Source organism: Prionailurus viverrinus, chromosome F2 (genome assembly GCF_022837055.1).
Source record: "Prionailurus viverrinus isolate Anna chromosome F2, UM_Priviv_1.0, whole genome shotgun sequence".
NCBI classification, from domain to species: domain Eukaryota; kingdom Metazoa; phylum Chordata; class Mammalia; order Carnivora; family Felidae; genus Prionailurus; species Prionailurus viverrinus.
Window position 1 is genome coordinate 43,396,294 of NC_062578.1, and position 17,457 is coordinate 43,413,750.

Consider the following 17,457-nt stretch of genomic DNA (forward strand, 5'->3'; position numbering starts at 1 on the left):
GAGAGAGAATCTTGAGCAAGCTCCATGCTGTCAGTGCAGAGCCTGATACAGGGCTTGATCCGATGACCCTGGGATCATGACCCAAGCTGAAACTAAGAGTTGCATGCTAAACTGACTGAGACATCAGGTGCTCCTTCTCCCATTCTGTACGCAGAGATTTTTACTCTGTTGATTGTGTCTTTTGCTGTACAGAAGTACTTAATTTTGATGAAGTCCAATTTATCTATTTTTGTTTTTGTTTTGTGTGCTTTTGGTGTCAGACCCAAGAAATAATTGCCAAACCTAATGTCCTGAAGCTTTTTCTCTATAGTTTCTTGTAGTATTTTTATAGTTTTAGGTCTTACATTTAGGTTTTTATAATTCATTTGGGTTGATTTTTTGTATATGATATAGGGTAAGGGTCCAATTTTATTCTTTTGCATGTAGATGTCCAGCTTTCCCATCATCTTTTGTTAAAGCCACTGTCCTTCCTCATTAAGTGGTCTTGGCCCCTTGTCAAAGATAATTTAGCCATTTATGCGAGGGCTTACTTGGCTATTATAGTTTATTGGTCTATACATCTATCTTTATTCCATCAAACATATTTTTAAATGAAAGAAACCAGGCACAAAATAATATGAACTGTATGATTCCATTTATATAAAATTCAAAAATGATTAAATCTAATCTATAGTGTTAGCAGTCTAAGGGAATATCCTTATGGGGGTGGGTGGCTCGAAGGGAATATATGAAGGGCTTTTGGTGGTACTGGTAATATTGTTTTTTGATCGGTGTGCTGATTATACAGGGGCATTCATAAGTAAAATTCACGGAGTTACGCACAGGTATTTAGTATTCACTTACTTCAGAATCTTGATACTATTTGATATAATCTTTTTTAAAAGTAAACTCTACCCCCAATGTGGGATTCAAACTCACAACCCCCAAATCAAGAGTTACATGCTCTACTGACTGAACCAGCCAAGTGCTTCTATAGTATTTAATATAATCTTAATGAAAAACTGTTGCATAGGAATAGAGAACTATGATTACAAAAAAATCCATTGATCCTGTATTGCTTTTAATTATTATGACGTGTGTGTGTGTTTTCCCCTATTGGATTCAAACTTAGGCAAGATGATAAGAGTTTCGATATAAGTTTCAGACATTCACATTCAAGGGGACTTCTTTCTTTACACACCTGTCAAAGTAGTTAGGAACGAGTGGATGAAAGAGAATAAGCAATGCTTCATATTGCATTCTTTGAAGGATTGGGGTGTTGAACAAAAAAGAATCCAACTGAGTAAATTTGAAGATCTAATTGACTTCATTAAGTGATTCATGAATCAGGCAGTATCCCATCTAGCAAGTAGAAAGATGGTCCTGAGGAGTTGTATAAAATGGAAGGTGTCTTACAGGAAAGAGGATAGGGTAAGGAAGTTATTAGAAAAGAAAAAAAAAAAGACAGTTTCAAGCAAGGTGACTTTTCCTTAAGGGGAAGGCAGGAGGTCTTATCATGCTGATGAATTCATCTTCCTTTTGAGGGGTGAGATAAAGAGGGCCCGTGTGACAGATCACCTCATTGGTGCTGACCAGACAATTCCTGACTGACTTGTCAAGACTACATTTCCAGGGGAGGTTGAAACTGCAGTTAGGTTATGTATGAAGCCCTGGTTTGGTGACTTAGCCCAGGTTCCATCTTGGGCCTGTTGGTTTTCTTGTTAACAAAGGTAATGTTGACTTTTGTTAGTTGAGGGATGGCATCTGACTAGAATACTTTCCTTAACTGTAATATTCTGGTAATGTCAACTTTGACAAAGAAACATTTTTATATAACGCCAAGCTAATCAGGATAGCTGCCAAAATAGAGACCCATCAATTATTCCTGTAAACCCATGTCAAAGGAAAAAGAGAGTAAAGACTTCTCTTCAATATATCTATATTAGAGCTCCCCAAACTGTGTGCCTTGGCATATTGAGTACCAGGAATGAGTTGCAAGTCTGTGGAGGCACAGATTCTACTCAGCCCTCAAGATGGTCAAGCTAGGCTTGGGGAAACTGAAACTACTTGAGCTGGCCATGTCCTGCAATGAAATGCCTCAATCCTTCATCCCAACATGCCTTAAAGGTATCATCTTCTTTGCCATGATATGCAAATGGTTAGAAAGTCAGCAATGAGAAAAAATGGTAAGAAGGGACCCAACACAGCAAACAGTTCCACTTGTAAATAGAGAATTACTCCTCAATTCTGATAGTAACCCAGGTTAGTAGGATGTACAAGAGGGGCCTCTAGGAAAGAAAAGTTAGGTATCAAAGGAAGGCTCTAGAGTCAAACTACTTGATTTTGAATGATGGCTCTACCACTGTCCAACTGTTTTTTGTAAAGTACTTGAAAGACAAAAAGACACTGCTCTGTGCCTCTGTTTACTCATCTGTGATTCATAGAAATTTACCTCATAGAATGTGAGAATTAAATTACATTAGTTCAGTGTTTATCATATAGTATCAAGAAATATTAGCTATTATTAATATTGAGTACCACTGAGTAACATTTATTGAGTACGAAGCTTGAGTGCTAGGCTTGCTAGGAATTTTTACAAAGTTTATTCAATCTAATCTGCAAAGTCGGTTTTATTATTTCCCATTTTATAGATAAGGAAATAAACGCTTAGGTTAAATGACTAGCCCATGGCTACACAGCTAATTAATGGCAGAGGTAGACTTTAACTTGTAGGTCATGTAAACCCATGGCCTTCAAATGTTTTTGCTAATATACTCCCTGGCACATTTTTAAAAAAACATTTACTTCTGTAATTTTATTGTAAGTTTAATAGTTTCAAAGAATAATGTTTCCAGCAGGTTGTAAATATTGATGTTTCAGTACAAAACTGTTATATTACTCTTCTAAATGTATCCAATCGTATTTAAATTCTACAATGGTTGGTTCCTAACCATCATCTGTTAAAAAAAAAATCTTGAAAAACTCTTTGTAATAGTAAAAAAAAAAATTTACACTGTTCCTTTCTTTCCATGAAGTTGTTTTTCCATCCTAATGCCCCTTATCCAGAATTTTATCCCCCTGGTTTTTATGTTTCAAAATATTTTGTTGATTGCTCTATCATATTTTTTTCTCCACAATAAAAATACACATGTAAGTATAATTTAAATTTTTTTTCTATGTTACAGAGTTAGAACAAACAATCCTAAAAACTGTATGGAACCACAAAAGACCCCAATTAGCCAAAGCAACTTTGAATAAGAAAAGCAAAGCTGGAGGCATCACAATTCCGGATTTCAAGTTACATTACAAAGTTGTAGTGATCAAGACAGTATGGCATTAATACAAAAATAGACACATAGATCAATGGATCAGAATAAAAAATCCAGAAATGAACTCATAATTATATGGTCAATTAATCTTTGAAGAAAGTAGGAAAGAATATCCAATGAGAAAAAGAACGTCTCTTCAACAAATGGTGTTCGGAAAACTGGATAGCAATATGCAAAAGAATAAAGCTGGACCACTTTCTTATACCAAACACAAAAATAAATCCAAAATGGATCAAACACCTAAATGTAAGACCTGAAACCATTAAAATCCCAGAGACAGTGACCTCTTTAATATTGGCCTTAGCAACTTCTTACGAGGTATGTCTCCTGAGGCAAGAGAAACAAAAGCAAAACTAAACTACTGGGACGTCATCAAACACACACACACACACACACACACACACACACACACCAAAAAAAACAAAAAACACCTGTACAGGAAACAATCAATCAATAATCAACAAAACTAAAAGGCAACCTACAGAATGGGAAAAGATATTTGCAAATTTTATACCTGATAAAGAGTTAGTATCCAAAATATATAAAGAATTTATAAAACTCAATGTCCAAAAAACAAATAATCCAATTTAAAATGGGCAGACGACATGAGCAGACATTTTTCCAAAGAAGATATACAGATGGCCAATAGACACATAAAAGATGTTCAACATAACTGATCATCAGGAAAATACAAATCAAAACTACAATAAGTATCACCTCACACATGTCAGAATGGCTAAGATCAACAACACAAGAAACAGCAGGTGTTGGCCAGGATGTGGGGAAGGGGAACCTTCTTACACTGTTAGTGGGAATGCAAACTGTTACAGCCACTCAGAAAAACAGTATGGAGGTTCCTCAAAAAGTTAAAAATACAACTACCCCATGATCTAGCAAGTGCACTACTAGGTGTTTACCCAAAGAATAAAAAAAATACTAATTCAAAGGAATACATGCACCCTGATGTTTATAGCAGCATTATCCATAATAGCCAAACTCTGTAAACAGCCCAGGTGTCCATTGATAGTTGAAGGGCTAAAGTATATACATAAAGGTTATATATATATGTGTGTGTATATATATATATATACACACACACACACACACACATATATACATACATACACACATATTTTATATACATATATAAAGGGTATATATATATATATATATATATATATATATATATATATATATATGGGAATATTGTGCAGCCATCCAAAAGAATGAAATCTTGCCAATTGCAATGATATGGATGGAGCCAGAGAGTATTATGCTAAGTGAAATAAGTCAGTCAGACAAAGACAAATACCTTATGATTTCACTCAAATGTAGAATTTAAGAAACAAAACAAATGAGCATAGTGGAAAAAAAAGAGCGAGGCAAACTAAGAAACAGATTCTTAACCATAGAGAACAAACATGGTTACCAGAGGGGAAGTGAGTGGGAGATGGCTGAAATAGGTGATAGGGATTAAGGAGTGCACGTGTTGTGATGAGTAGCAGGTGTTGTACGGAAGTGTTGAATCACTAAATTGTACACCTGAAATATTACACTGTATTTTAACTAACTGAAATTTAAATAACAACTTTTAAAAAATTTCCGGTGTTACAATTTTTTTCTCTGAATTGAATTATTATAATTACTAGTGGTACATAATTTATTAAAATATAAATATATTATACATTTAATAAATAATTATTGAACATAGATGTAAGATATCGGAACTGAATTTTCATGAGACACATGGGAGTCACAGGTGTTTATGGAACTTTGTTTAAAGGAAATACCAAAGTGTCCTCTAGCTTGCCTTCTGGGCAAACTTTCCTCTCACGGCAATGCATTTTGGAGAGGCATCGGGTATGTGAGCGGAATTTTCTCTTTTGGAAAGTGGGAGAAAGGCAATTATAAAAGGCACCTTTCAAGCAAACCAACTTTTGGAAGGAGACAATAGGACCTTTGAGATTCTGGATCTTGAAACTGGTGCTTTAAAACTCTCCATGCCTCTTGGGGAACCCTTGAGCACTAAGATGACCATACTCCAGTTTATGCCTTCGTGCTGATGGAATTATTAAGAGCACCCCCTGTCACTCTCTAAGTATCTCAGTCTGAATGATCTCATTGGTCACCCCCTCAAGTATCCCTTCTGGTTTCCTAAAGGAACACATATTCACATTTAAAGACGACTCTTATAAACCAAGGGGTGCCTGACTTATAATCTCATTTTATCACCAGAATTGCCATGTGAGGTGTTTTTATCGTACTCTCCTTTTTGTTTTCTTTTTCTTTACAGAAAAGAAAGCTGAAATCCCAAAGAGTTTAAATGACCAGTCACAGCCAGGAAGTGGCTACACCAGACCCCAAGTCCTGGTCTCCTAGTCTTTAAAGTCTATGCTTATAATCAAGGCTAGTCCCTGGGTCTCCAGCATAAGGAACACTGCCTTGTGTTGTTGGTTCCCTTCACAGGCGCCTGAAGTCCCACCTCCCTGAAACTGTAGTTTAGGTCTGCTCACCAAGAGACTACCGTTTGGGCCATATTTCCATGCAAAACACCTCCACCCAGGCTCCCTTTCACAGCTGCCTTCACTTTCTCTTCATCTCTGTCCTGATTCTGTTCACCAGCATCTCTTCTCTGGGTGGCTACATACTATGCCCAGCCCGTTGGGCAAAGGCAGTCAGAGAAGTCTCTTCAAAATGCTAACTTCACCTGCTTACACAAGTTTGGTGCTTCCCATAAGGATAAAGACTGAACCTTACCCAGATTTACAACACTCTTTTCAAATATACATGTCAGCCCCACTGACCTTTCTTTTTCCTTCTCCAACCCCCACCTGCCTTGTCAATTGTTTGTCCCACACACGTGTCCACCTCCCAAGCCTGTGTTCTATTCATATTTCAGATCTCACCTCAGTTCCCTAAGCAGCTTGCCTGGGCTTTGTGCACCACTCTCTGCCACACCACCTTGGTGTCCATCCAATGGTGTACTGGAGCCAACTGGTACAGCCTCTCAAAGCCAAGTGCTCACATCACCTCCCAACTCCAGCGTTGTGTGAGGTCATACTGGCATTTTGAAATTGGCCATGGAGAGAGTATTTATACCATAGAAGTTGGCAAATGGTACAAATCAGGTCTCTCTGGTTGGTAAACATTTACCAGCACAATACTGTGACTCTTCTAAGTTTTCATAACACTCTGAATACTATTTATTTCTTCATTTATTCACTGAATATTCACTCACTGCCTACTCTGTGTCAGATACCAGTAGTTGCTGAGAATATAAAGGTTGGCCAATCAGATAGTTCCGGTGGTCATGGAGCTTACAGTGCTGAACGGGGAAGACGGACCTTAGTCAAATATTCACATATAAAATATAAAATGATAACTCTGTTAAAAACAAAAAATGCTTTAAAAATATATACTAGGATAATTGACCTAGTCTAAGAAGATTTTCCTGAGCTAAAATCTGAAGGATAATTTTGGGCTGAGGAAGGAACAAGGTGAAGGAACAGCATTCTAGGCCCAAGGAACAACGTGTGCTGTGGTCAGAGAGAGCATGAACCTCAGGAGTAAGGGAAAGAAGACAAGTGTGGCTAGAAGGCAGCCAGGAAGCTTGTGGGAGAGGCAAGTGCAGAGCTAAGACCACACAGAGTTTTAAAGGCCCTACCAAGGAGTTTCACTTTTATCCTAAGAGGAGTAGAAAGCCACTGAAGTGTTTTCAGCAGTAAGACCACATGGTCTGGTGGAAAACCAGTACAACATGATGGTTGAGAAATCAACTCTGGAGCCAGGTTGCCTGGCTTGGAATGCTGACTCTGCCACCTACTAGTATCCTACTAATTTTTCTGTGCCTCAGTTTCCTCACGGGTTAAGTGGTGATAAAATAATACATACCCTACAGGGCTGTTTAGGTAATTGTAAAGCTCTGAGAATAGTACTTGGCACATCATAAGTGCTATGGAAGTTCTTGTTCAATTAAATAAATAAAACCATCTTTGATAAGATAACTGAATGTCCTGGGTAGCCTGTGCTCTAATAGGGGATGCAGACATAAACAAATAATTACAGCATGAACTAAGCACAAACTACATGGTAATACAAAGATAAGGAAGGGCTTGCTTTCCAGTGGCTATGATGAGCAGAATTGAGGGCATAAAGGACGTTCCAGTTGGAGAAAGCAACACTAACAGCCATGGAGATACGCAAACGTCACTGTACTCAGAAGCTGAAAGCCTAGTGTAGGAAACAGATGTGAATGAAAACCAACGGGGAAAAATATATGGTAGAAGTGTAAGTAAGGAGTGATTAACTTTAATTCCAAAGTAAATGGGAGGTTTTATGGAGGAGGGCCAAGCATCATGGTTGACTGCATGGGCTCTGGAATCAGGCCTGCTCAATTTAGAATGCTAACTTTGTGCCTCACTGGTTGTGTGATTTGACTTCTCTGATCCTTAGTGTTCTCCTCTGTAAAGTAGAAATAATAATAATACTACCTAGCTCATAAGAATTCATAGTGAATGCATAAAAGTCTTAGCATAGAGCACTCGATAAATATTAAGATATTATTACTATTACATTATGAGTTGAACCTTGAGTGACAAGAACTTTGATCAGCACTAAAGGAAGAACATGAGAAAAGGCCCAGAAGTTCAAAATCATCTGGCACATTTAAAGAACAGCCAGACAGTGCCACTTCAAGTATGGTCATCACTGCCAATCTGTGAACTGTTTTTACTGGTCCATGATGAGATAAATACAGAAATCGAGAGTAAACATTTAGAAGTTAGAAGAAAACAAAGACAAATGGAAAGAGTAACTTTATACTTGTACACTCATAATGAAAACTGGGGCTTGTAGTTTTTATGTCTTGTTTTTACTTTTTCTAGCAAGTTTTTAATTGTATCTTACAAAAATTACAGTCCATGACTGTTATAATAAAATCTTGTCCTTTGCCCCAGATAGTTTGAGAAAAAAGTAACTCAGTGAAGCTGGATAGAGCACCAAAGAGATGAACCTGGAAGAGTAGGGCCAAGATCACATTGTGAGGAACTTCAAGGAACCTTGAATGTCTCAGAGTTCATATGTTATACGTGGGCAACAGGGTTATTAAAAGTTTAAAGAGACTGTTAATTGAGGGTTACACATATATAGGTATTACATGTTTTGCACCCCCCCCCCCCCCCCGTGAGCATGTGGTTTTCTCCCTCTCTTAAAAAAAAAAAAAAAAATTAAGTTTATTATTGAGAGACAGAGAGACACAGAGTCTGTGCAGGGGAGGGATAGAGAGAAGGGGAGACACAGAATCCAAAGTAGGCTCCAGGCTCTGAGCTGTCAACACAGAGCCAGACGCGGGGCTCCAACTCACAAACTGCGAGATCACGACCTGAGCCGAAGTCCACCACCCAACCAACTGAGCCACCCAGGCGCCCCTCCCTCTTTTTTCTTTTTAATTAAAAGATTATTTTTTTTTTTTTTAAATTTTTTTTTTTTTTAATGTTTTTATTTATTTTTGAGACAGCGAGAGACAGAGCATGAGCAGGGGAGGGGCAGAGAGAGAGGGAGACACAGAATCTGAAACAGGCTCCAGGCTCTGAGCTGTCAGCACAGATCCTGATGCGGGGCTCGAACTCACGACTCGCGAGATCATGACCTGAGCCAAAGTCAGACGCTTAACCGACTGCGCCACCCAGGCGCCCCTAAAAGATTATTTTTAGGGGCGCCTGGGTGGCGCAGTCGGTTAAGCGTCTGACTTCAGCCAGGTCACGATCTCGCGGTCCGTGAGTTCGAGCCCCGCGTCGGGCTCTGGGCTGATGGCCCAGAGCCTGGAGCCTGCTTCCGATTCTGTGTCTCCCTCTCTCTCTGCCCCTCCCCTGCTCATGCTCTGTCTCTCTCTGTTCCAAAAATAAATAAACGTTGAAAAAAAATTTTTTTTTAAAAAGATTATTTTTATTTTCTGGTTAAGAGGAGAGACTGAATTGTTAAGAGGAGAGACCGGAACTGCTCCGTGTTTCACATAGGTGACGGTTTGTATTTGATGAGAGTGCAGTTAAACAAAGAATTTCAAATTTATCAAAACAGAAAACCTTGAAAACACGTGAGCACACACTTTGTGACCAGGAATGCCTGTGACTTGTTGAGATAAGCTACACCAGGTGATCAGATGAGTCTCCTTTCTTCTTGGGCACCCTCATACAAATAAGGCATAAACTGAAGATTATCGACTCTTCCAGATCTCCCTGCTTGGGTCACCTCCCCTGCTATCATCCTCACCACTTGTCCAGCAGTCCTTCCCGGCTGGACCCGGAGAATCACGGTTTAATAATCAGCATCTGACAACTCACTAAGCATGGGGTTTCCAGACTCCTTTAGCCAGGCTCAGGGACAGACAGAAACCGGTCAAGTTTTCTGTTTGGCTTCACAGCCCCGTCCATCCTAACCTACCTGCCCGGCACACGCCACGTCTGCCACGTCTTATGTCCTACCTGAGGCTGCACCTTGGCAAACACACTGTGGCCCAGAAACCAGGCCTCCGGGACCCATCTGGGTCTGAGGGCGACTCCTGAGCCCCCACTGGCCATGTATAAAGAAGCAAGGGCTAGGGGCCTAAAACCCAGCGTGTGGCTCTCGATTTTCCAACGGGAGCCAGAACTTAGGTGAGGCTCCAAAGCGTTCTGGAGGTGGCATTCCGGCCCCCGCTCCTTGCCTCCCGCCCCTTGCACTACCCACCCCCTTGCCCCCTCCCTTCCTTGCCCCCCCTTGTCCCCTCCCTTCCTTGCCCCCCCCCCCCCCACGTCCTCCCCTGTTCGCCTTTCCGCCCGCGGCGCGGAGGGGCAGGGCCGCAGTCACCCGACGGCAGGGGACTAAGGGCCCACGGGCGCGCAGGGGTGTGGCCGCCACCACCTGAAAACTGGGCCGCGAGCCTGGCCCCCGGCACCGCCGCCGCAAGCGCCGCCGCCAGCGCCGCCGCCGCCGCCCCCGTGCGGCCCGCCAGGTGCGTTCGCCGCAGGCCCGCTGTGCCCGCGGAGGGGCCGGGACGAGGCCCCGGCGCTTCCCGCGGGCGGGCTGAGGGGGTGCGGGCCCCGGGGATGGCTTTCTAAGTCGCTCATTCGTGGGAGCGACTGACGGACGGGGCTGGGAGGCCACGGGAGACGGGCAGGCCGTGCGGCTTCCGTGACGAGGGAAGTCCGGGCCCAGAAACGGGAAGCCGGGCGCCGGCGTCAGGGAGGAGGAGGATGCTGCGGAGCTGTGGCGAGCGCGGCCCCTCCAGCCCCTCCGGCCGGCCCAGGCCGCGGGGCTGCCCTCCCCACCCCCACCCCCCCGTCTGGACTGCACTCCCGGTTCCCCTGGGCCTCCAGGGCGCTTTAGCCCAGCTCCTTTGAGGAGTTTTTCGCCTTTTACCTTGTGCTTTCGCTTTTGGTGTGCACGTCTAGGCTCCACTCAGACTCCAGGTTCCCGGAGGGCAGGGCCTGTGTGGCTTGTTACCGGCGGGCGGCTCGGTGGTACTCCTTAAGTAATTGAAGGAATGAACCAGGGCCTTTGAACTAGAACTGGTGCGTTAACACCTGAGTAAGTGCATGCGCGCCTGCCTGTGAAGTAGAGCTCGGTGAAGGAATGCACGAGTGGATGTAAATACTAAGTGGAGGCAGTGGAGACAGACTCACAGCGCATCTTCTAAAGGATCGTTTTCCAAAAAGTTGTGTGAATGTTGCTCAGGCTTTTTCTTGCTTGCGTTTTGCTGTCTGGTGTGGACTTTTGAAGAATCATTGTCACTATAATATTATTTACTGTATTTCTGAAAGATCAGGGTGAATCTAAAGGTAGAAACACGTGACTCTGCTTTTAGTAACTTGTCAAATCAGACATTTCTCTTGAATTCATGTTTGTGAAGAATCTTGTTAGTTTTCCTGAGACAAGTACTAGCGGATTTGTGAGTGACTAAAGGAGACTGAATGTAGCCCAGAGAGGAAAAATGAGAGACATCTGTGCAGATGCTTTGCAAGCTACAAGTGGTTGACTGCTTTAATACAATTGGTGACTGCATCAGCTCTATAGGTTTCCAGACTTGAGTTCCAGAAAAGCCAGATGACTTTGGACTTGTCATTTGATCTTTTTTAGGTCTCAGTTTTTAACCTCCAAGATGAAGGGCGGTTGGTGGGACCCCTTTCTGAGTTAGACTTCTAGGATTCTCTTTCGTTAGGTGTTAAAGGTGAGATTGTAGGTGACTTCATGGAATTCTGCTCACTTCAGCCAATCTGTTTGGGATTCTGTAGAATCTTGGCCCTACTTTCTTCTCTGCAAATTGCAGCTCATTCCTTATTCTCCTCCACATCTGTTACCAAAGGGCCTGGGAGCTCAAGATGAGAATAATAGACTCCGGGGTGGAGGCGAGAAAGAGAGGCAAAATTTTACTCTGCATTGCCAGAGGCTCCTGGGCCTGGGTCTAACTTGTTTCCAGTGCAACCCAGCCTGACAATGTCATATATCTCCAGTGCATCTGGGGAATTGTATCAGTATTAATTTGCATGCATTTGAAATTAGTTATTATAGATCACAACATTTTGGAGCTGGAAGGGCCTTGGAGATTTTTTAATGGCACTTAAAAAGTCATTTTACAAACATATTAAAATATTTTTTGCATGCTACATTTAACAAACTCAAAGTCCCAAATGTGCTAAGTAAAAGAAAATTAATGTTACCTACTTCGGTTCTTTCAAGTCTGTTGGGAGACGTGGAGCCAAAAGTGGTACTTGGTGAAAAAGACCAACTTTCTGGAACTCTTTTCCCAAAGAGCCAGTTATGGGGTCATGAGTTGTTCAGGCATGGCATGTAACAAAAGTTGATATTTATGGGGCACTGACCGTGTAGCAAGTGCTGTTATATTTAATCTTTTTACTTATATTGCCCCATTTAATCCTACTATAAACCTAAGAGCTAGGTACTGTTGAAATCCCCATTCAGACTTCCGAAATAGAAACTGCTTGGAAATGGGAAAGTCAAGTACTCAAAATATAGGCAGAGGCAGGGTTTTTCCCGGAAATGTAGGCAATCCCTGCTAGGAGAGTCTATGTGATGTTAGAGGATGGGGTCTCTAGGATATGTATAGGATATGTATATATGAACTCTGGGGCATTGTGAGTAGATGAATTTAGGGTGGGGGCTTAGGGGTGGAATGATTAAGACTGGATTGTAGAGAATTGGTTATTTCATTTTGAAAATTATTGAATTCCATTGGGACTCTGGTAGACTCTGATACTTTCCCTAAATGCACATACATCCTAATTTTAAACATATTCAGACTTTAACCTAATTTAGGGAGTGTAAAATGGGTGACATCAAGAGCTATCATAAGCTTAAGAGCTTTGAACTTTGAGTACAGAGCATTATTATTTCTTAGGCTAGCTTTGGGTCCTTGTTAAGGCATTGCCTCCCAACCTCCTTTATAAGAATGACAACTCCTATTGCAGAAAAAGTACAACTGAGACTATATCCCTGTAATCCAGGGACAAGAATGCAGGATGGGTTTCCAGTACCTTTATAATTAATTGACGAGAGCAAAAGAGGAAGAGAGAGGCCCATAAAATAAATGGAAATTTATTTTTTTTCTTCTTTGTCAGTCACGTTTAGCTTCTGAGACCTATCAGTGGCCACTTGAAAAACTGAGAGCAGATGCCAGTTTGATTTAGCTCAGGAGGCCGAAACTTTCCGCCCTGAAGGCTGGTATGATAGAATAGGCCTTCCCATTGCTCACAATGTTATGAAAAAAGCATTAAAGCAACAATTTTTATTACTTGCCCTGGAGCTAGAGCTTTAAAATGTACTTTCTTCTCCCCCTACCCTCCCTAAACCACTTAGCTTTTAAAAACAAACAACCCATTCATGTGTTTGCCTCAGTCAGATTATTAGCCCTTTCTCTTTATTCCTGGGCCCTGTTTCTTTAATGCAGCGAAGAAGTTGGACTGGTACGCTTCTAGGTCTCTGGAATTTTTCTTTAGCTATTATTTTGTTTGTGCATGTTAATTTCAGTGACCATTTATTGAGTGTATCCTATGAGCCAGATTAAGATGTGTGAGATACTGAGTTTACGTAGGAAAGTGACCATTCCACAAATAACTGAATCATAGGGTGATGTGAAAGTGGGGCCATTCATTCCACTAGCAAAGAGCTATGGTTAGAGCTGGGAAAGACTTCAGAGAGCAGGTGAATTCTGAACTGGATTTTGAAGCTTGAAGGCCAAGAGGAGGGAAGACGGCATTCTAAGCAGGAAGAACTACATTGGCAAGGACAAGGAGTATGAGGGTATGAGCACTCCCACTCCGGGGGAGAGACAGGGGTTCGGTGTGGCTGCAGTAGAGAGGTCTTGTGAGGATGGGGCCGTGTTATTTAAACTTTTTTCACAGTGTGGAGTATCTTTTTTGGAGTGTATTTTTTTAAGCTGAATTTTTAATTAGAGTTCTATGATTGTATTTTCTTTAGAAAATAGCTCCAGCATTAATGCTCTGAAGGCACTGGAGATGGAAAAGCTAGAAGAAAGCCAGAAGAAAAGGAGGATGCTGCTTCTGTAGCACAAATGAAAGAGGATTAGGGTCTAAGTTAACACAGGTTTCGAAGATATTCAGAAAATAGAGAGGGCAGGATTTAATGACCAGCTGGAAATGGGAAATAAGGTTCGCGGTTTGCGTGGCTGGGTGAATGGAGATGCTACTAAAGAGGCTAATAAATATAAGACGAGGAAGATGTTTTAGGGGAAAGACAGTGGAGGCAACTGTGGAACATCTAGGGGAGGCTCCACTATACAGCTTTGACTGTAGCTGTACTGCAACATCATACCGTCGAGACCTGCCAAACGTTTCAACAGGTCCTTAGTCTGAAAAGAAAAATCAATTCAATAAATGACTTGAAAAGAAGGAAAAAACCGCACTGGACTTGGCTAAGGAACATTGCATCATATTTCATGTGAATTTGTTGGAACTCCAAATCTTATGTAAGTTCCAGTGAAGGAAAAAAAGTTGGACACTCAGACAATGAGGGGTTACCATGAGCCACCAAGAGAAACTAAAATAGAGCAATATAGATGGAAGTGGTTCAAAGGAACAAAGATAAGCAAATGGCCAGAGTGTAGCAGAGAGGACGGATGTCTGTAGACACAGGTGTAGGCAGGTTTGGAATACAGAGATTTGAGCTGGCTCTTCCAAATAACTATACTTCTTTAATGGTAAGAATACCACAGGCTTTGTTTTCTCCTCTTACTCAGCTTGTCAGGGAGAGACAAGTAGGAGATTGTTCAGAATTGCTGGGCAGAGGGTTTGATCTTTGCAGAGAAAGTGTTGGGAGACTTTGAACTAAGGGAAGAATAAAAGAGGTAGAATAAGATAAAATGAAAAGGATAATGATTAGGAGGTATTTTCAGAACATTTAACTAATTCTATGACAAATAGTCGCTAACAAAGGAAAAGGTAGATTGATATAGCATTCTCTTAGTGTTGTGGCATTAGCCCTGCTTAGAAAAAAGGATATATTAGCATGGCATTTTATATTTAAGTGGAATTTTTACATTTGATTGTTACATGAACCCTTAAAACTAGGTGCAGCCAGGGACTATTATCTTTCTTTTATAAAGTAAAAATCTGGGTATTAAGCAGGCTGTAGTTTGCCTCAGATCCCATGGCTGGCAAGAGCTCCAAGCCTTTGATGTCCAGTCCACTGCTCTGTCCATTGTATTAGAGCCTTGCTTTGCCTTGGAACCCTGGCCTTTTACAGTGTATCCCCTCTCCTCTACCATGTCACATCATGTAACAGTGAAGCAGATGCCGTTTGAAGGCCAGCAAAGGCAAGATTTCTCAGGAGAGAGGCAGTGATAGAAAGTATCCTTAGCACAATTCTGCTGTATACTATAGGGATGGTCATGGATGGTTGTGTATAGAGAGTATCTGTGGAAATCTAATGATACTTTCAATACAATAGGAGAGTCTCCAATATATCTTCTGATTAAATCTTCCATGAGGCAAATAACCCCTTTATAAAGTGAACAATTAATCACTCCTTACTGGCTTGTCTAGATAAATCCCGACTGTCAAATATGGGGTTTGCTTAAAGCAAGACATCTGCAAAAAGCTACATCTATTTTGATTATATGATATGTTGAAGACTTTTCTAACGTGGAAAAATATTTTCCATCAAATATGGAAATGGGGATCTGGACCTGGATCCCTTAATGATTAGAGACCAGTGAAAACATATTGCGCGTAATGATTTGCAGTTAAACCCATCTAGCTACCTTCACTACTTACAAAGCATGGACAAGTAGGACATTGGTTGGGGTGAAGCCCAGGACTGGCAGTGCTCTGGTCTGATGGTGGGAACCACAAGAGACAGTCATGAATGTAAACGTAAACAGAATGGGCCAGAGTAGGGAAACCAAAAACTCTATGGTCCTTGAATTCCACATCATTAAAATGAAATCAAGTATAATTTAAAAGAAAGATTATTATACTAGACCCAGAGTTTTATGTTGATGAAAGATAAAATCTGTAAGGATGACAGAATAGTTGTGACTTTTTTGTGGGCCAAGCATTTAAAAATATTTATTCTCAAAACATATAAAGGAAATGGTCAGGAGTGCAAGAATATGGCCAAAACTTAAGGAGTACCTTAAGATCTTTTTTTACATGACAAATCAAGTAGACAAAAGACAAATGGTAGGATTGAATAATGTAACTAATGAAGTTGAAGAATATAATTCATAAAGATGAACAGGAATGTAGGAAGTTCCAATAATATGACATACCTAATATTAATAAAATAATACAATTATTTATATTATGTATGAATATATATGGGTGTGATATATATATATAGGTACACATACATAAATCTTATTTTTATTGTATATGTGTGTGTATATATGTGAGATATATATATATATATATATATATATATATATATATATATACGTTCTTTGAGGGCAGAACATGGAAGTCTGCACTATTCTGACATTTCACTCCCTACTTAGTCCAAATTTCAGGGTTTACCACTTAAATTACTCACCAGCACCCATGTTATCTAGAACATAGAATGTCTCTCTCTATATATATCTCATTTGAAGAAAATTCATTTCTTCCTTGGAACATTTGTGAAAGATTGTAAAAAAAAAAAAAAAAAGCCAAATGAAGATTTCAGTGAATTCTAAAGGCTTATTGGCCTAGTGCCTCAGTCCTCTGGTTTAGTCCATGTTCTTAGTTAGTTTTGTTAATAGGTCGAAATGACAAAAAGTAAACATCTTTCTTTCATGATGCTGTTAAGGCACTCATGTATTCATCTTCCACCTTCATATACATTGTTCTTTTTGTTCCCAGAACATCATGTTGATATTCTATTACCATTATCAAAAGACATGGGATCTACGCTATCCAAACTAAATGCGTTTGTTACATTTGATTAAGTGTTCTCAATCATTAATTCCATGTGTATTATATTGCAAAATTGTCCATCTCAGACATCTGGCTCTACTTTTATAGGGTTTTTCTCTTCATTAGCTGTTCTGAACTGACGTTTATAGAACTAGTGGCCATAGGAAGAGTAGAGAACGTATGGAGGATCACCAATACCAGTTAGGTCCTTTGAGGGCAAAACATGGAACTGTGCACTATTCTGACATTTCACTACCTACTCAGTCCAAATTTTAGGGTTTGCCACTTAAATCACTCACCGGCACCCATGTTCTCTAGAACATAGAATGTTCAAGAATATGGGCCAACTTTCCTGTGTTCAAATCTCAGCTCTGCCACCAACACCTGTGTGACCTTGGACCAATTACATATAGTCTCTCTGACTCATCTTCTTCATTTGTAACACAAAGGTAATAATTAAACTGTGTCCCAGCCCTATTCCCTGGCACCCGTGAATATTATAGGTTATGTGGCAAAGGAGATGTGCAGATGGAATTAAGATTGCTAATCATCTAAGTTTAAACTAGGAAGACCATCTTGGATTGTCTCGGTGGCCCAATTAACAGTGGAAAGGGCAGAAGAGGAGTCAGAGAGTTAGGGAGATGTGACTGTGGAGAAGTGGCCAAAGAGATGTAATGCTGTCTGCTTTGAAGATGGGGGAAGGAGGCCTTGAGACCAGGAATGTGGGTGGCCACACAGAGCTGGAA

At 40.8% G+C, this 17,457-nt stretch overlaps 1 protein-coding gene across 2 annotated transcripts in view; it reads left to right on the forward strand.

The window, feature by feature from the left end:
- The first annotated feature begins 9,797 nt into the window (after positions 1-9,797).
- Positions 9,798-17,457, forward strand: part of CPQ (carboxypeptidase Q) — a 454,919-nt gene continuing 447,259 nt past the window's right edge. Inside the window, exon 1 of one of the 2 annotated variants that reach the window (XM_047842229.1) lies at positions 9,798-9,958. The gene's annotated coding sequence lies outside the window, so the exon portion shown is untranslated. Of the gene's footprint in view, positions 9,959-10,096; positions 10,297-17,457 lie in introns of those variants that run through there. The other variant, XM_047842227.1, reaches the window with a different exon arrangement.